Source organism: Urocitellus parryii, chromosome 1 (assembly GCF_045843805.1).
Source record: "Urocitellus parryii isolate mUroPar1 chromosome 1, mUroPar1.hap1, whole genome shotgun sequence".
Lineage (NCBI taxonomy): Eukaryota > Metazoa > Chordata > Mammalia > Rodentia > Sciuridae > Urocitellus > Urocitellus parryii.
In genome coordinates, this window is record NC_135531.1 from 139,190,346 (window position 1) to 139,210,541 (window position 20,196).

At 43.3% G+C, this 20,196-nt stretch overlaps 1 protein-coding gene across 1 annotated transcript in view; it reads right to left on the bottom strand.

Annotated features, from left to right (window-relative positions):
• Nucleotides 1-14,583: 14,583 nt before the first annotated feature.
• Nucleotides 14,584-20,196, bottom strand: part of Atox1 (antioxidant 1 copper chaperone) — a 36,504-nt gene continuing 30,891 nt past the window's right edge. The window contains exon 4 of the mRNA XM_026388304.2: nucleotides 14,584-15,409. The gene's annotated coding sequence lies outside the window, so the exon portion shown is untranslated. The remainder of the gene's footprint in view (nucleotides 15,410-20,196) is intronic.

Sequence of the window (20,196 nt, forward strand, 5' to 3'; positions counted from 1 at the left end):
CTACAAGGACCAGGAGGGTGGGCTCAGATGCCCCCTCCCCTTCTACCCAGAGGAGGCTGGCATTTTGCTAGTGAAATTGTAAGCAAGGGATCTAAGGGCTAATAAAACATTTGAAAATGACCAGGCCATTCCCCTAAAGGCCTTCCAGCCTTTAGAGTCCACATTTGCCTCCCTTCTTCTGTCTCCTGCTTCTCTCCCCTGGCCCCACACCCCTTGGGCTCCTCTGGTTTTCTGGCAGAGCCTTAGGATTCTTCACATCACCACACAGAGTCTATCTCACTATCTCTCTAGAGGCCCGACTCTGCTCTTTCACTTGGAATGTGGGAGCAGAATTCCTTCCTCCCAGAGATCCCAGAATGAGTAACACCCAAGGGATGTGACAGATCCTAGCCAGGCACCCCATCTGGTCCAACACTGAGATCCCCAACTCCTTCCCCACCCCCAGTCAACGGTGCCCTTCCCAGCCCCATCCCAAGTTGGGTTATTCTCCTGATTCAGACATTTTTGTGGTGTGAAATCATCTCCACCCTAGCCAGCTGGAGCCCGGAGCTTGCCTCAGCCCACTGCAGCTCCCGGCCCTCCCTTCCCCTGCCACGTCCACACACTCTCAGTCCTCTCCTCCAGGCACTCAGAATTTCCATTTGAGTTCCTTCCAGTTTTGCAAAGAAACGCAGACAGAGCAGGCCAGGGTGAGGCAGATTCAGCTCTGTCCTTTGCCCAGAGCTCCTGGTCAGCCCCCACTGATAAGTGATTAAGGTCATCTTCATCACCAGCACAGAGAAAGAGATGGAGTCAAAGGAAGGGAGGCAGAAGCTGAAAGAGGGAGGCTGTCCGAGATCAAGAGAGACAGGAGACAAAGGTGAGGCTGTCCGAGATCAAGAGAGACAGGAGACAAAGGTGAGGCGATAACAGGAAACAATGGCAACCAGACTCGCTGAAAGGTCGGTGAGACCAAAGGGCGACCAGCAGTCCTTTCAATGGTGGATTGGACCCACCCAGGATCATCTTCTCTGGGGGATCATCTTTGTTTGACTTCACGATGGATTAAGAGAGTGACCCTGAAGTTACATGTTAACTCCTAGATTTCTGAGCAGCAACACAAAACAACTCCACACCAAAGAGGCTCCACAGTGCTGTCGCCTGGTAGGACATTAACCAGTAGGCTACATTGACCCAGAGGTCTTTTCCCAGAATTCTTCCAGCACCTACCTGTACATAATCTCTCTTTGGACCAAATTTATCATCCTGCTTATTCATCGACATGGCTTATTCTTTTGTTTGCATGAGTCATGCTATTAACCACCAAAACAACAAATTTTGATAAGAGGCAGAATTAGAACAAGTCAGAGATGAAGAAAGTAAGAGACAAAGGCCGACAGAGAAAGAATAACAGACATAAAGATGCTAAGACAAGAGCCAGGCGCAGTGGCGCTTGCCTTTTTAATCCCAATTGCTCAGAAGGCTGAGGTAGGAGGATCACAAGTTCAAAGCCAGCTTCAGCAACTTAGGGAGACCCTGTTTCAAAATTAAAAAGGGCTCCGTGGTTTAGTGCCCCTGGGTTCAATCCCTAATACCAATAAACAAACAGAATAAAATAAAACAGAGAATCAGACACAGAGAGAAAGGGAAAGTGAGACTGTGAGAAGAGCAGAAACCACCAGAGAGAGATGAAACCATCAAAGGAGAAGGGTTGGGGATGTGGCTCAATGGTAGAGTAGGGGCTTAGCATGCACAAGCCCTGAGTTCCATTTCCCAGCACTACAGAAATAAAACAAAAAAAGAGTAGCAAAAGCAGAGAAAGTCAGCTTTCTCTGGCAGACAGAAACAAGCTGGAGCTAAACTACAGGAGGTCACTTAAGTTTTTTTGGTACTGGGGATTGAACTCAGGGATGCTTTACCACCGAGCTACATCCCCAGTCTTTTTTATTTTATTTTATTTTATTATTATTTTTTTAATTTTGAGACAAGTCTCACTAAATTGCTGGGGATCTTGCTAAGATACCAAGGCTGTCCTCCAACTTGCAATCCTCCTTCCTCAGCCTCCTTCCTCTCAAGCCTCCCAAGATTACAGGCATGCACCACAGCTCCGGGCCAGGAGGTTGTTTTTCATTGTTAGTCTCTCCAGCTACACTGGAAGGCTTTTGAAGACAGGGACAAGAATGGTTACATCTGCACTTCTAATGGCCTTAGCACAGGGTGCTGCTATCAGTTTATGTAGGAGGCTGACACAGAGATGGAGGAAGCAGAGAAGAGGCAAACACAGATAGAGAGAGAGGCGGACATGCAGCAGGAGTCAACAGAGCCAGGATAGGACTCCCCCTCACTTTGGATCCAGACTCCCCAGGCCTGCAGATCAAAGAGATAAAGGATAGGAAGGCCACCCAGAAGAAACAGGGGTGAGCTGGGGTTGTGGCTCAGTGGTAGAGCACTTGCCTAGGCACAGGGTTTGATCGTTAGCACCACATAAAAATACATTAGTTAAAATAAGGTTCATCCACAACTAATGTGTGTGTGTGTGTGTGTGTGTGTGTGTGTTAAAATAAATAAATTTTAAAAACCGGGGAACTGGAGATGCCAGGTGCAGCCAGAGGGATGTTGGTGTGTTCTATTCCAGTAGAACCAAGTCCACATCTCCTGGTCCTCAGAGCCCTACTTGACGTGGCCCAGTCTACCACGTCCCAGCTCAAACCACTTGGCCTTGCTCAACCTCTCCCGAGCTGTCAAGCCCTTGTTGTGCTCCCAACTTAGGGACCTGGCACTTGCTATTCTTCTGCCTGGAATGCTCTTTCTAGGTCTTCACAGCTGAGTCATTCCCCTCCACCAATCTCAGCTCTACTAACTCAAGAGAGAAACCTTCGCCAATCACCTAGTCCAGAAGGTGCGTCACCAACCCCCAACCTCCTCTCACTGTGACACCACCCCGGGGTATTGCCTTCATTCCACCCATCACAAAATAAAGCTGTCTCGTGTGATGATTTATGGGCTGTTCCCCATCACCTTCTCTCCAGAGTGGAAGAGCCTTGAGGGTGGGCACCTTGTCAGGTGTGGTCACAGCTACAGCCCTGGTGCCTCACACAATGCCTGCAGTGATTTGACAGGAATGATTCCTCCCTGATCAAGAACTCACCAGATGGATTTTTTTTTTTTTTTTTTTTTTTTAGTATTAGTGATTGAAGCCCCAGAGTGATCTACCACTGAACTACAAAATTTTATTTTGAGGTAGTGTCTTGCTGCATTGCCCAAACTGACCTTGACCTTGAACTTGCAATCCTCCTGCCTCAGCTTCCCAAGTTGCTGGGGATTACTGGATGTTACGTTATATTTGTTTTACCAAAAAAAAAAAAAAAAAAAAAATCACCCTGGACTGGGATGTAGCATCGATGTAGAACACTTGCTTAGCATGCACAAGGCCCTGAGTTCCGTCCCCAGGACTACAATAAATAAATAAATAAATATCATCCTGAATAGGTGCCGACATTAAAAAGTTAGAGGCAAGTGCTTGAGCTACATCCCCAGATCTTTTTAGTTTTTATTTCAAGACAGCCTTGCTAAGTTGCCAAGGTTGGCTTCAAATTTGTGATTCTCCTGCTTCAACCTCCCAAGTGACATTTATAATCCTAAGTAACTGGGATTATAAATGTGAATCAACACACCCAGCATTAATTTGGTTTTAACCTATTGGCAAACTCAAATATTGCTATCTTTTCTAAGAACGCAAACTCAAATATTGCTATCTTTTCTAAGAACTATATATTGATTTTTTTTTGTACTTGAGATTGAACCCAGAGGTGCTCTATCACTGAGTTCCATCTCCAGCCTTTTTTTTTTAATTTTTATTTTTTAAATACTGAGACAGGATCTTACTAAATTGCTGAGGCTAGCCTCAGAATTGTAGCCTTCTTTCTCACTCTCCTGAGTCACCAGGACTACAGGTGTATGTCACTGTGCCCAGTTTATATATTGGATTTTTAAAATTTGCTTTTTCCCTAGGTCTGGGGGTGTATGTAGCTCAGTGGTAGAGCACTGCCTTAGGAAGGGTGAGGCCCTGGGTTCCATTCCTAGCACTGCAAAAAAAAAGGACAGAAATTGCTTTTTGTCCTTATATTGATTATTTATATTAAAGTCCCCATCATATGTCAAACACATGCTGTGACCATAAGGCATGAATCAGGCATGTGATGTGCCCTTGGGTGCTAAGGCTTTGCTTGTGAGAAAAGGGCACAGAACACAAAGATAAAGACACCATGGAGAGTGGCTCACCTGAGCCTTAAAACATTTTACTAAGTGAAAAGAGCAGTGGCGGAAGACCACACATCGTATGACAGCCCTTGCTGTGGTTTGACTGTATCGCCCCCCATCCATGTGTCAGCAACCTAGTCCTCAAATTCATGTGTCGATGGCGTTTGGAGGTGGGGCCTCGGAGAGGTGAACACGCCATGAGTGCTCTGCGCCCTTGAAAGGATTAATTCATCCATGGATTAACAGATTAACAGATTATCAAAGGAGTGGTTTGTTATAAAAGCAAGCTCTCTCTGGCATGCTGGTTCTGCCACACCATGAGATGCCTTCTGGCACATTCTGATACACCAAGAAGGCTTCACCAGATGAGAACCAAATGTTGGTGCCATGCTCTTGAACTTTCTTCCCAACTTCTAGAGCCATGAACCAAATAAACCTCTAATATTTCTTTTCTTTTTTGCAGTGCTAGGATTGAAACCCAGCGCCTAGCACATGCTAGACAAGTGCTCTACTATTGAGCCCAACCTCTGTCTTTATAAATCACCTGGCTTTCAGTATTTTGTTATAGCAACAGAAAAATGGAGTAAGACATCATGGATTTGAAATATCCAGAAGAGGTAAACATATGGAGACATAAAATAGTTTAATGGCTATCTAGGCCTGGGAAGATACTGTGGGCACATGGGGAATTACTATTAATGGGTATGGGTTTGCTTTTGGAGTGATAAAGAGAGAGTCTTACTATTTTGCCCAGGCTGAACTCAAGTAATTCTCCTGCCTCCATCTCCTGAGCAGCTGAGACTACAGGCATGCACCACTGCACCTGGATGATAAACATTCTAAAATTCATCATATGATAGTTGTACAACTCTGAATATATGAAACCACTGAATTGTATACTTTAATTGCTTGGGATATGAGTTTTCTGGGGATGCCATAACAAAATGTCACAGTCGGGAAGTTTTGAATAATAGAAAATTATTTTCTCACAGTTCTAGATACTCAGAAGCCTGAGGTTAAGACGTGGGCAAGGCTGGTTCCTCTGAGGCCTTTCTCTTGGCTTATGGATGACTACCTTCTTCCCATGGCTTCATGTGCCCCCCTTCTGCATATGTCTGTGTATAAATCTCCTCTTATCAGCACACCAGACCTCCCTGGGACTCTCTGGATCCTATGCAGAAACAGGAAATGCCAAAGCTTTTTTAAAGAAACATACAAAAAGTGCTTACACTATACGCTCTTAGGAAAGCAGCTTTCAGAAACATATTCATGGTATTACAGTATAAATATATGCTATGTTTAAAAATGTCGATTGTAAAAATGTGAGGGGCCAAGAAGTTGGATGTATTTGTGTTGCAGTTAACAGTGATTATCTCTAGGCAGCTAAGATCATAGATTTCTAAAAAGGTTAAAAAAAATTAAATAAGGACACCAGTCATATTGGATTAGGGCCCACTCTAATACTCATTTTACTTAATTTTTCTTTAAAGCCAGTCTCTAAAAGATCACATTCTGAGGTACTAGATGTTAGGACTTCGATGTGAATTTTTAGAGGGACACAATTTGGCCTATAAAATATGACATGTAAATGACAACCCAATATGGCTACTAAAGTTTTTAAAAAGAGGCCAGGTCAGTGGCCCGTGCTTGCAATCCCAGCCACGCAGGAGGCTGAGGAAGGAGGATCACAACTGTGTTAGAGGACTGCCTCAGCAACTTACCAAAACCCCCATCTCCAAATAAAATATATAAAAAGGGTGACGTGGTAGGGCACCCCTGGGTTCAATAAACAGTGTGAGAGAGAAAGGGAAGGAGGGCAAGAGGGGGAGGGAAGGAAGAAGGAAGGAGGATGGAGGGGAGGAAGAAGGGCAAAGGGAAAGGAAGGCAGGCAGTACACCGAGATGCACAGCTTTCTGGGGGATTCAGGAAGGAGAACTTGCTATTCTTAAGATCTAAGGAATGAGAGAGAGGAGAGAAATGTAGAAACATATCTTCGGGCAGCTTTAGGGCAGTATGACCCACTTAAACCCAAGTCTGATTGTGTCAAGGTCCCTCCAGAATCCTCCTTCTGGCCAGGATACTTTTCGACTTCCTTAAACCAGCTTCTCCTCTCCCCACCAGCCCCTCCAGCCTGAATACCCACCCCTGGCATTCATCCCAACAGTTCCAATGTGGACCCACTTGAAATTGTTCTATCAGCTCAATGAAGCAGGAGCCTGAGGCAGGAGGATCTCAAGTTCAAGGCCAGCTCAGCAACTCAGCAAGGCCCTAAGCAACTTAGTGAGACCCTGTCTCAAAATTAAAAAATAAAAAGGGCTGAGGATGTGACTCAGTGGTTAAGTACCCTGGGTTCAATCCCCAGAACACCACCCGCATACAACCTGCCCCAGAAAGGACACTTGTGTCATTTGAGAGAATGGGATCATACCTAGAGATGGAAATCAAGGGTAAAGCAGTGGGGATACCTCCAATTAGGAGTGCCGTATTCCTCCTACCCCACTCCCAGTCACATAGCTTCCTGTCCCCCTACTCCTCTGAAAGAAATCAAAGCTTCTCTGGGGTTGTCTTAGCCCCTTACATGACTTGTGAGGGCCAGGTGTGACTTGAACTGAATCAGGATCTAGAACCTTCCAGCCCTTGAGGTCCTTCTCCAGTTTCCAGCCCAACAGACAGGCAGCAGTCAGCTTTCCTCAGCTGCCTGAGAGGCCAAGGAGGAAGAAAGTGGGCCTCATGCTCACTCGGAGGGCAGCCAGGGCCCTGGGTCTGGAGTTGGGGCAGAGCCCCATGGATCACCCAGGAGAGGAGGGATGCACTGCAGATGCTCTCAGACCCTTTAACCCCAGACCCAGGTGCAGTGGCACAGGTCTATAATCCCCAAAACTAGGGAGACTGAGACATGGGATCCCAAGTTTGAGGCCAGCCTCAACAATTTAGCAAGACCCTTAAGCAACTTCAAGGAGACCCTGTCTTGAAATGAAAACTTAAAAAGGGTTGAGAATTTAGCTCAGCAGTAAAACATTCCTGAATTCAACACCCAGTACCAAAACAAAAAACAGAAAAATGAAACATCTGCTCACAGTGACCTCCCTGGGCCTCTCTAGAGCTTTATACTTAAAATTAACATTGTCCTAAAGTTGCCCAGAGGCTCTGGAACAACTCGGTAGAGGAAGCCAGGGAGGGTCTGGAGGAAGGGGATGCAAACTACAGGGACAGTGGTCCTGGGCAGCGTGGCCCAGACTGTCACCCCCTAACAGTTTCACCTTTTTTTGCCAGGTCCTCATCACACCTACAGAATTATTTGCTTTAAACTGGGCACTGAGAGGCAGGCTGTAATCCCAGCTACTCCAGAGGCTGAGGCAGAAAGATGGAACGTTTGAGGCCAGCCTGGGCAATCTGGGGAAACCCTGTCTCAAGATAAAAAGGGCTGGAGTAGTAGCTCAGTGGTAGAGTACCCCTGGGTTCAATTCCCAGTGCTAGGGAAAAAAAAAAGTATTTGCTTTATTTCAACTAATTATTTAAAACCTAAATACATTTAACTTTTAAAGGAAAACTGACATCATTAAAATTGGGGAAAAAAAAAGTGTCCCTGTCATGCTGGATGTATCCAGTTTGCCCCACGTATCCACTCTTCACCTCTTCCCATGGACGCTGGCCTCATGGCCAGTATCACAGGCACACATGCCCTCCGTTTGCATTTGGGGTTGGCCACTAGGGAACATCAGGAGATTGGGTAAGGAGAGAAGAATGAAGTTGGAGTGTTTGTTCCCAACTTCTTCCCTGGGGTGGAGTTGACAGCAGGCTGACTCAGTTCCTCCATCGGGGGCCCAGCTGACCCTGGGCAGCCCTCTCTAGTCCTACTAACAACTCCTCACACCCTCAGTCACCTTGCAGAGGATTAGCCCTGGCACTGCCAGCAGCCCTGTGGTTTACTCCCACAGGGCCCGTATCTTATAAATAGTCCCTTGATTGAATCCTCAGATTTCTCATTTCGAAGGTGCCATGTTTCCTGCTAGAAACTTTCCCGGTACACCTGTCATAAATAGAACGTAGTTGGCAATAATAATAAAATCCTGCTGCTAAATTTTGATTGGATATAAAAAGGAATGAAGACGCATGACCAATATGATTCTGCAACCTGTACACTCAGAAAAATGAGAAATGATATCCCATCTGATTCAAATGTATGATATGTCGAGGTCATTGTACTGTCATGTGTGATTAATTAAAACAAATAAAAAAGTTTAAAAAAAAAGGAATGAAGAATGTGTATATAATGCTATAGAATGTTCTCCAGGACACGTTAAGTAAAAAAATAATAATAAATAAAAATAAAAAATAAAAACCAAGGTGCAGGACAATGTTTAGAGTGAAAGGGAGGAAAAACTAAAAAACATGCACAGCAGTCCCCCCTTATCTGTGGGGCATACATTCCAAGACCCCCAGTATTGGATGCCTGAAACCACAGAGAGTACAGAACCCTACATATCCTATGTTTTATCCTATACACATATACCTATGATATAGTTTAATTTATAAATTAGACATAGTAAAAGATTAACAGCAAAAATCAACGAAGAAACAGAACAACTATCACAATGCACTGCAATAAAATTGCCAGCATTAATATATTTTCACTGCTTGTCTTGGTTTCTTCCTCTGTAAAATGTGAGAAATCTGACTAAAAGATCATTAGGAGCTGGGCTTGGTGGTGCACACCTGTAATCCCAGTGACTTGGGAGGCTGAGGTAGGAGGATTGCAAGTTCAAAGCTAGCTTCAGCAACTTAGTGGGGTCATAAGCAACTCAGTGAGACCCTTTCTCTAAATAAAATTCAAAAAAAGGTTGGGGATGTTGCTTAGTGGTTAAGTGCCCCTAGGTTCAATCCCCAGTACCAAAAAAAAAAAAAAAAAAAAATATGCTGGGGGCTGGGATGCAGCTGGACATAGTCCTCCAGGTTCATAGAACTCGTAATCTAGCTGTCATTCATCATTTCCAAGAGAGGTCTGAAAAACCGACCCTGGCCTAGTGCTACCTTTGGGAAGGAAGATGGAGCTGTTTATCCCTAGCCTTCTCTCTACTCAAATCTCAAATGTCTGGACCCTTCCTCCCTAGACCATCTGCATTTTAGAACACCTACTGCCTGCCTGTGTCCTGGAAATGCAATGCTCTGATTGGCCAGACTTCAGGACACTAGAGCAGAATCGCTGTATCCCTACATAGGTGCTGAGCACAAAGGTATGATCCTGTGGAGGAAAGCCCAGGTGCTGTTACTGAACGAAGGATCTGTGGACATTAAGGACAAAAGTCACCTGTGCCACAACTTTTCTTTTTCTTTTTTTTTTTTTTTTTTTTGTGTGTGTGTGTGTGTATCAGGAATTGAAGCCAAGGGCGCTTAACCACTGAGCTACATCCCCAGCTCTTTTTAAGTTTTACTTTGAGACAGAGTCTCACTAATTTGCTTAGGGCCTCGCTAGATTGCGGAGGCTGGCTTTGGACTTGTGATCCTCTTGCTGGAAGGGAACAAATAGTTGAGGACAGTGGGAAAACGAGATGAAGAAAATAATTCTATAAAATGAACCCACTGTATACTGACACCCCCATGCATTCTTTGCCAAAAAGCAATTTGCCTGCAGCCCTGCCTGGCCTGAGGGAATATGTCACCTTACTCAACAAACTGAGGTAAAAGGTGAAGACTTGCCAGTCAGTGTAGGTAATGAATGATGAGGGTCAAGAAGATTAGGACTGGTTATCAAAGAAAAGACAATGTGTTGCTAACAGTTAACCTACAGAGACACTCCCAGGCTAAGCGGTTGCTAGCAATCCACCCCCTCCTTCCTGCCCTTAGGCAAATACACAGAAAAAAAAGAGAAGTGGGGAGGGGTTTCTGGGGCCTATCAGAGAGTAAGACACGCCCACTCCCACAGACACCCAGCTCTGGGGCCCCTTCTCTTCGGAGAAATCTGCTGTCCCCGTCTCTTTCTTAAATAAAACTGGCCTCAGTGTTTCTTGGGTGTTTAGTCTTCAACACCAGGGGAACAAGGGCCTGATCTCCAAGACTGGTACACTGTCTCAGCTTCTGAGTTGCCGGCCAGCCCCACTACCTTTTTAATTCACCGCAAGTACTAGAGGAAACAAAGCAAACTTCCTCATTTCCAAGTATGTTTCTTAGATGATTTTTTAAAATTGATTATAGCTGGGCATGGTGGTGCATGCCTGTAAGCCCAGCGGCTCAGGAGGCTGAGGCAACTTAGCCAGACCCTATCTAAAAATAAAATATTTTTTTAAAGGGGGGATGAGTTGGGGATGTGGTTCAGTGGCTAAGCGACCATGGGTTCATCCCCAGTACCCAAACAAAACAAACAAACAACAACAACAACAAAAAAAAACTGATTATATTTCTCAACTCATCCCATCAATAGAGATTAGTCCAAAGAAGAAATTGAAATGGGGATAGTCATACTTATCCCTATTATAGAGCAGTGAGAACATTTGGGAGAGATAATTCATGCAAAATGTTTAGCACCATGCCTGACGTAGAAAAAGAGCCACTCAAACGGCAGTTATCTCACCATTTCTTGCCCATCATTCCAGTTTACTGCACCCAGAAAGCAACTTCCTGGCTTTCTCAGCTGTCCCAGAGTGGGCCCTTCTAGTTGGTTCTCTACAGCTTCCTCCTTCCCATAGTCACAGCGAGAACATGGCTCAGGTCATTTAGCTAATGGTCCACGGGGTCATTCTCTGGGTTGAAGGCCCAACTACCTTTGCCAAACAAATTCTTGTTTCTGAATGTTCTTTGGAATACTAATGGCCCTAAGACACACACACCAGATGCTGGGATGGATCTGATCCATTGCTCTCTGGAAGACTTTGCCAAACTCTGCTGACACACCAGCCCTTACCTCCATTAATACTAGCCCCAGGTCTTATGTGCCTTGTTTGAACCTGCCTTAGTTCTCTGAGTCTTGCCTCCAGAACAGATGGTTTCATCCTGGTTGTAGAGAGGCACTCCCTAGAATCTACCTACCAATTCTAAACCCTTTACCATTCAGCATTCAGGGTTCCCTGTCTGTTGTGGTCAAGGCCAGAATGCTCAGCTCACCTCCAAGACTTTCTAGCACCTGACCTCAACTTCTTCCATGAACTTGTGCACAACCTGTGCTTGATTTGTACTTTAGTGGCTACTCTTTACAAGAACACTTACACACCTGGGTTTTCTCCAAGTTAATAAATATATACTTGTTGGGGTTTTGTTTGTTTGTCTTGGTTCGAGGGATTGAACCCAGAGACACTTAACCATGGAGCCACATCTTTTCATTTTTTATTTTGAGACAGGGTCCCACTAAGTTGCTTAGGGCCTCACTAAGCTGCTGAGGCTAGTCTCAAACTTGACAATCCTTTTGCCTCAGCTTCCCAAGTTGCTGGGATTACAGGTGTGCACCACTGTGCCTGGCAAACTTGATTTTTAGGAAGGTTCTTTCCCTCTCTTTAAAGTCTATTAGACATTGCGGATGTTTCCAGGGATCAGGTAGATACTAAGAATTGATGAAAGAGCCCCCATTTAATCCAAGAGGATGATTTAAAGACTTTGAAGAACTGGGGAGTAGTTGTCTTTACTCTAAATTTTGCATTCAAATGCACAAGGCTTAACAATCAAGTGACAGCCAAACAGGTCTGGGTCCTGCAGAAGATGATAGTCTTCAAATTCTTTGATAATGCAGCCCAATTCCAAATGAAATTAAAACAGAATTTCATTATAAAAGAGGGGAATGGAGGTAGACGGAGGTTGGATAATACAGCACAAAAACCCAGTTTCTACTGCTATATACAGTAGGGTGACTACAATTCAAAATAACCTATTACATATTCCTTGTAAAACTTAAAATGGAACCACCATTTGACCCAGCTATTCAACTCCTCAGTTTATACCCAAAGGACTTAAAAATAGCATACTACAGTGACACAGCCACATCAATGTTTATAGCAGCTCAATTCATAATAGCTAAACTGTGGAACCAACCTAGATGCCCTTCAGTAGATGAATGGATAAAGAAACTGTGGTATACATACACAATGGAATACTACTCAGCAATAAAAGAGAATAAAATCATGGCATTTGCAGGTAAATGGATAGAGTTGGAGAATATGCTAAATAAAGTAAGCCAGTCCCAAAAAACCAAATGCCAAATGTTTTCTCTGATATGTGGATGATGGTCTATAATGGGGGTGGGGTGGGCGAGCATGGGAGGAAGGATAGGGCAAAGAGGAGGGAGGGGAAGGGAGGGGGCAGGGGAATAGGAAAGATGGTGGAATAAGATGGATATCTTACCCTAAGTACATGTATGAAGACACGAATAGTGTGACTCTACTTTGTGCGCAACCAAAGAAATGAAAACTTGTGTTCTATATGTGTCCTATGAATTGAAATGCATTCTGCTCTCATGTATAACAAATTAGAATAAATAAATAATTTTTTTTAAAAAAATGACCTATTACATATTTTATGAAGAAGTAGAGAGAGGAGCTTGAAGCTTCCAAACATAAAGAAACAATAAGGAGGGAAAACCCTTAATAAACCCTCTAGCTTTGCTTGCTTTTAGTTACTTACTTTTAGTTGACTTTAAAAACCATGAAGTTTAGAGTCACTCAGCTGAAAAATATGTGATTCTCTCCTACTAGCTTTGCTGTAGGTAGCACCCGTGATGTGTGGGTTAGGATGATAACAGTTGCCTAGGTGACTCTTCAAGGACTTTAAGGCTGCTTTTGTCAAAAGCACTGGCTCTTCACTTGGGCCTGCAGATATTTGATGAGTTCTGTTTTGATGTCAGGAGGCTGAAAAGTCCACCTCAGATCATGCTATTGGCACTGTTTTCTAATGGCACCCAAGGAAGGGCCATGAAGCTTGATGACCTCACCTACAGTCATCCTTCCCCAGGCCTTAAATCACCCTACCTCTTTATCCTGTAAATAGCCTCAAGCCCTCCGCTCAGAGAGGTGGATTTGATAGACGGGTCTCCTGGTCTTGCTCAGCCACCTTGCCAATGAACTCTTTCTCTTCTGCAAAAGTTCTTGTAGTATTACCATATGCAGGGAAAAACGGGCCTGATACCATAACAAGAGTTGGAGATGCTAATCACCCTGACTTAATCAGTACACATTGTATGTAGGTATTGAAATATCAAATTGTACCCTAAAATTCAGTATAACTAAAAATTAAAATTAAAAAATAATTTATGAAGGAGTCATTTATTGATATAAATATATTTTATGTTGTTGAAATATTATTTCATCTTAAAATTTTTACTGTTTACAAATGAATATTTCTATATGTGTAAAATATACTTACACATATAATATATATGGGGTATAATATATATGGGGGTATAGCTTGGTGTAAGAGCACATACTTAGTATGTGCAAGACCCTGGGTTGGCTCTACACTACAAAAAAGTACACAGACAACACAGACACACATGCACACACACAAACACACACACTCCTTATATAACATGTTTCTTAAACATTTTCCATAGGTTTTTAAACCCAGTTTTTGAGAAGAATAAGTATAGATGGTCAAAAAACTTAAAACTGAAACTGGAGCTTGGATAACAATTACAGTCTTGAAACAGCCTTTGCTGTCAATTCATTGGATGTTACTGAGAAAATACCAACTTACAAGTATTTAAATAGTCACTATTTATACTCAGCTCACCTCCAAATGCAGAATGTTTTGCAATTTGATAGAATAAAGGAAAAGCTGTATTACAAAACTGAGTTAACCTGAGAGCACAAAGGTTACAGACTGATTGACCACCCATATTTTATATTCTTTTCTCCCTCAGAAATAAAATCTTGCATTTTAGCAGGATATGCAACAGAATTTTTAAAATGCATTTCCCAGTCTCCTTTGCAGTTAAGTGTTACCATTTCACTAAGGGCTGGTCAAAAGAATATAAGCCATAGTGTTGTGTGCAATTTCTGGGACACATCCAGCTGACAGAATACAGTTGAGGTAGTTGGACTTTGAGCAGCAACCATTTTGTAATGTGAGGCTTAAATCCCATGTTGAAGGTGACGGAGCAACAAAATAGAATGAGTCTATATCTCCTATGATGACAGAACCACAATCTCAGCCTTTGATTACTTGGACTCAAATTTTGTTTATGTAGAAGAATACAAATTTCTATATGGTTTAAGACATTGCTACTTTGTTTTCTTTCTTTTTTGTGTGTGTGTTCTTTTTTTTTTTTTTTTTTTTTTTTTTAGTGGTGGGTTGGGGAACTGAGGATTGAACCCAGGGACACCCTGTCACTGAGCTACATTCCCAGCACCTTTCCCCTTTTATATTATCTTGACACGGGGTCTCATTAAATTTTCCAGGCTGGCTTCTAACTTGCCATCCTCCTGCCTCAGCCTCCAGAGTCCACACCCTGTGCTACTTTGTTTTCTGTCACAGCGGACTGACTCAGAAAAAGCTACATTGATGCTGGGCCTTGTGGCACATACCTATAATCCTCAGGACCCTGAGGCAGGGGGGGACTTGCAAGTCTGAAGCCAGCCTCAGCAACTTAGTGAGGCCCTAAGCAACTTAGTGAGGTCCTGTCTCAACATGAAAAAGGTGCTTAATAATAAAGTGCCCCTGGATTCAATCCCAGTAGAAAAAAAAAGATGGGAAAAAAAAATGCTAAATTGATGTTGGCTTTGAGTATGATAAAATTTGGTATGTAACAGTTATTTTTAACCAAAGAAAAAGTCTGTGAATTTATTAATGGCATGCACCTGGGAACCATGTACATAAGACCCTGAAATGAGCACCAGATGGTTGGAGCTTAATTTGAATTGAGCTACTGGGAAAATAGGGGTGTGGCATTCTGGAGGGAGGTGGCCATGGGCTGTGGAGCTGAGGGGAGGAATAGGATGGTGAAGGGTAGTCATGTTATGCAGGTAAAGTCAAGTAGCAGCCCGCAGAAAGGGTGAGTGGCAGGCTGTGCCAGAGTGTCTCTGGGAGGGTCGCTTAACTTCCTTCTCTGTGATATGAGTTGATTTTCTCTGGTTGATGAGATTCAGGAAGGGACTTCACAAGAAGAAGACACGTGTTCATCTGCGATTTCTGAGTCCAAGGATGTGTTGTTGTTGCTGTTTTATAGCTGACATTATTAGCACTGGGTGACCAGCTGCAAAAACAACAATCACAGAAACAAAGTCACAGAAAATTTTGCATGTGCCTGTCAGTGTGTAATAACAATCTGCCTTAAAGAGAGCTTAATCTCCCAGGCATGGTGGTGGCACATGCCTGTAATTCCAGCAGCTTAGGAGGCTGAGACAGGAGGATACTGAGTTCAAAGCCAGCCTCAGCAACAGAGTGAGGCACTAAGAAACTCAGCAAGACCCTGTCTCTAAATAAAATATTTTAAAAAGGGCTGGGGATGTGGCTCTGTGGTTAAGTGCTCCTGGGTTCAATCCCCAGTACCATAAAAAAAATTAATTTGATCCAAATACGAGTAACCATGGCCCCAGGACACAGATTTAAAGTCACCCTGAATGATGTGCCCTGAGATGGAAGAGATTATGTGAATTCTTATAGCCAAACAACAAAGAAAATCACAAATCAATACATTTAACAAATACATTGGTGGGGGCATTGGATAGGTAGGCTACAGCAAAGCAGGCAAATCTCTTCTATAGGTTTCAGATGTTATCTTGTGGCCTTCTTAGCTTTAGGTTTGGTGAAGGCTAATGCTCAGCTAAGCTTAAAAATAAATTCTCGGGCTGGGAATGTGGCTCAGGCGGTAGTGCGCTCGCCTGGCATGCGTGCCGCCTGGGTTCGATCCTCAGCACCACATACCAACAAAGTCGTTATGTCCACCGAGAATTAAAAAATAAATATTAAAAATTCTCTCTCTCTCTCCTCTCTCACTCTCTCTTAAAAAAAAAAAAAAAAAAAAAATTCTCAGGCCTGGGGTTGTGGCCCAGTGGCAGAGGGCTTGCCTAGCACGTGTGAGGCACTGAGTTGAGTTCTCAACACCACATATAAACAAATAAATAAAGGTTAATCAAAAACTACTAAATATAATTTTTTAAATTAATAAATAAATTCTGAAATTTATAAATTAATTAAATTAATTTATAAATAAATTAATTTTAAATAAATAAATAAATAATTATCTAACTAACTGGAGACTATTAGATCAGATACAAACTGTAGAAGTAAATTACTAGTTTTCTAAAGGGCCTATGATCACCCCAAATAATTTCAACTCTAGATGTCCGATATTTTTTTTTTAAGAGCAAGAGAGAGAGAGAGAGAGAGAGAGAGAGAATTCTTTAATATTCATTTTCTAGTTTTCGGCGGACACAACATCTTTGTATGTGGTGCTGAGGATCGAACCCAGGCCGCATGCATGCCAGGCGAGCGCGCTACCGCTTGCCAGCCCCTAGATGTCCGATATTTCATCTCTCCACCAATCACTATCTTCTACTCAGCCAAGGTCAAAGAGTCTGCTGAATCTTGAATATAGATGTAGCTTCTCTGGAGACCCTCAGTCTCACATTTACATCTTAGGAATCTTCCCAGTCAGTGGGAAAGCAATGGTTCAGAGGTGAGTCGATGGCAAGCCCAGTCCATTGCTCTGGGCCCAAGGTGAAGCAGCTCTCCTGGACGGAAGAGTGTGGCAGAGGCAATCTGCTGAGGTCATGGAAATAGAGCAGGGAGTGGTTTATAACAGTTATAAGTGTATCTATTGCACCTTATTTAAGATTTTCCAGTAAACCTAATATTTAAAAATAGCAGTACTCAAACTTTTGGTCCAAGGATGCTGTTATTTTCTTCAAAATTATTATGAACTTTAGTGAATGTTTTACTATATTAGAAATTAAAACTAAGACCTTTAAAAAAAACACAGGAGGATTCAAGTAGATATCCAATTAATTTGTCAGAGCAATGATATCATTATGTGTCACACAAACAAACATTAAGAAACCTCTGGAAAACGCCACTGCAGATTTAGGAGAGAATGAGCATGAAAAAGGAAGATAACATCTTAGAATGATTATGGAAATAGGTCAGAGCTTGTAGACATTGTTCAATAAAATTTTGGGAAGGCTGCTGATTTGGACTGAGCCCCTGTACTAAGTCCAACAGACCAGACCAAACCAAACCAGAATGGAGACACTCACGCTAGATGCCACATAACCAAACTGAACATTGGAACAGGTCAGTTTTCCAAACACAGGAGATTCACAGTAACCAATAACAAGTGGCCCAGTTTACCTGAGCCAGCCTAATAAGGAAGGCCCCTCTGTTTTACCCTATAAGGAAAGAAACTTGGAAAGGCCCAAGCTGCTTTTTGTGTCCTGTTTCTTCTTTATTCCGTCTTTTTTGGCCTACAAAGCCAACTTCCTCTGCTCAGCCCCTGGAACACCTTTTCTAAGTCTTTAGAGAAGACACTCCCCATTCGTGAATCACTAACAAAAAACCAATTCAATGTTTAAACCAAATTTGTTATAATTTTGTCTTTTGATGATTCTTGAGTACCCCCCTAGCATCCCCAAACTATGCTTGGGAACACTGACCTGAAACATGAAATTTTAATCAAATTTTTAGGGAGGGCCTGATATACCTTCAGTGATGTAAACTTCTCTGAACATGATGATCCCTAAGATTCTGCAGTACGTATTTATGATTCATTTGGTTTGGTTTGGAGATATCAGCATTCATTTCCCATCTTTGAGAGCCAGGCCTTAATTTTGCACTCAGAGGTCAAAACCCCTCTCCTTCAAGCTTAGTTCAGCTTAGAAAGAGGGTGTACCTAAGCTAAGTCATCTCTCCCCTGCACAGTCACCCTTTTGGGGCTGAAATGAGATGGGATATGAGGCTGCAATGCGGCATCTGGCCCTTTCCTCCAGAGCCTGACTAGGAGTGGGTATAAGATTCATAGTGGCAGGAACCTTCCTAATTAACATCACAGGGGAAGATTGCGTGAATGGGGAGCCAACAGGAAGAACAGAGTTGGGGTCGGGGAGACAGAGAGACAGAGAAAGGCAGAGATGGAAACTGATATTGATCATCCTGGGACACTGGCCTGAGCTCCTAAACCAGCCTCGGCAGGCACTGCTACTTGCAAAGTGCTCAATATTCTTTCTTGCCAGGCACTATGGCACGTGCCTGTAATCCTGGAGACTTGAGAGGCTGGGGAAGGAGGATTGCAAGTTCAAAGCTAGCTTTAGCAACTTAGAAAGGCCTCAGCAATTTAGTGAGATGCCGTCTCAAAATAAATAAATAAATACATAAATAAATAAAAAGGGTTGGAGATACAGCTCAATGGTAAAAGAGCCCGGGGTTCAATCCCTGGTGCAAAAAAGAAAAGAAAGAAATCCTTTCTCCTCTGCCAAACTGACACACCCTTAGTTCTGCTCAGAGAACCCTATGTCCAGGCCCAATTACTCAGCCTCCTAGATTCTACTGTAGAGGATAGAGGCCAAGTGACACGGTTCTCACCAATGACTTATAAGCAGCAATCAGGCATGGAGCTTCTGGGGAAGCCCGCGAAAGCAGGGATACTGCCCTGTATCCCTCTTTCCCTCTGGGACAGCAGGCATGAGAGGTGGAGCTGCAGGAGATTGAAAGCCACAAGGAAAAGCTGACAGAAGGACCCACAGCCCTGATGATGTTGCTCGCTGACTTGGCACCAGCCGCAGGCAGCTAGATTGCCAGCAAAGGGAGATAGATACAAGCTGCTGGAATCAAGTTTCTGCCACACACACACACACACACACACACACACACACACACAGAGCAATCCCTGCATGGTGTGCAGCCCCCACTCCTGGACTCTTCCTTCCCATGAACCAATAAAGCCCTTTGGCTTATGCTGGTTTGGGCTGGGTTTTCCATCACTTTCAGCAGCCAGCATCTGGTTTCTGACGGCCCAAGATACAGTGAACAACAACTGTCCTTGAGGAAAAAGATGATATTCCTCAAGAACTTCAAAGCAGGAGGTGGGGAAAGGAAGAAGATCATAGGAGGGGGACAAAGGAGAGCGTCAGGGGTAGCAGAAAGTTTGCTCTGGCTTCGGGAAGGAGCTGAAGCAGTGTCTAGGCTACTGTCTGGGTCACAAAAATAATCCCGATGACTGTACAAGGAAGCTATGTTGGCGAGGCTGCTCAGCTCTCAGCAAATTATCGTTGGCCCTTGCTCTTCAGAGGCATGTGAAGTACTGCATTCTTTGGGGACCTGGGCCTCCCTAGGAGTTTGGCTCCTGCCTGGAGAGGTCGGAGGCAGGGAGAGGGGAGAATAGGAATTAATGTGAGCATTAGCCAACCTGGAGTCAGTAAGATATAGAGATATATCTTGATTCTGCACCAAATTGCTGGGGACTTTGAGCAATGTATTGCTCAAACTTTATTTCTTCAAACATAAAGTGTTGCTGATCATGTTTTTTCTCCCTCTCCTTTTCTTTCTTTCTTTCTTTTTCTTTTTCTTTTCTTTTTTTTTTTTTTTTGGTACCAAGGATTTAGCCAGGGGCATTTTACCACTAAGCTTCATCCCCAGCCCTTTTATTTATTGATTTATTGATTTTTGAGACAGGGCCTTACTAAGTTGCTGAGTCTAGCCTCAAACTTGTGATACTCCTGTCTCAGCCTCCTTGATTTGCTGTGATTATAGGGGTAAGCCACAACATCAGGCTGATAATAGTATTCTTATAGGGTTATTTCAAGGATTAATGAGCTATGAAAATTTACTAGAAGTGGCACACACTTGTAATCCCAGCTACCAGGGAGCCCGAGACAGGCAGATGGCAAGTTCAAGGCCATCCTGGGTAACTTAGTGAGTCTTTATATTAAAATAAAAATATACAAAGGGATGGGGATGTAGCTTAGTGGTAGAGCATCCCTCGGTTCAATTCCCAGTACTGCAGAAATAAATAAATAAATAGATAAAAATATAAACAAACAAACAAAC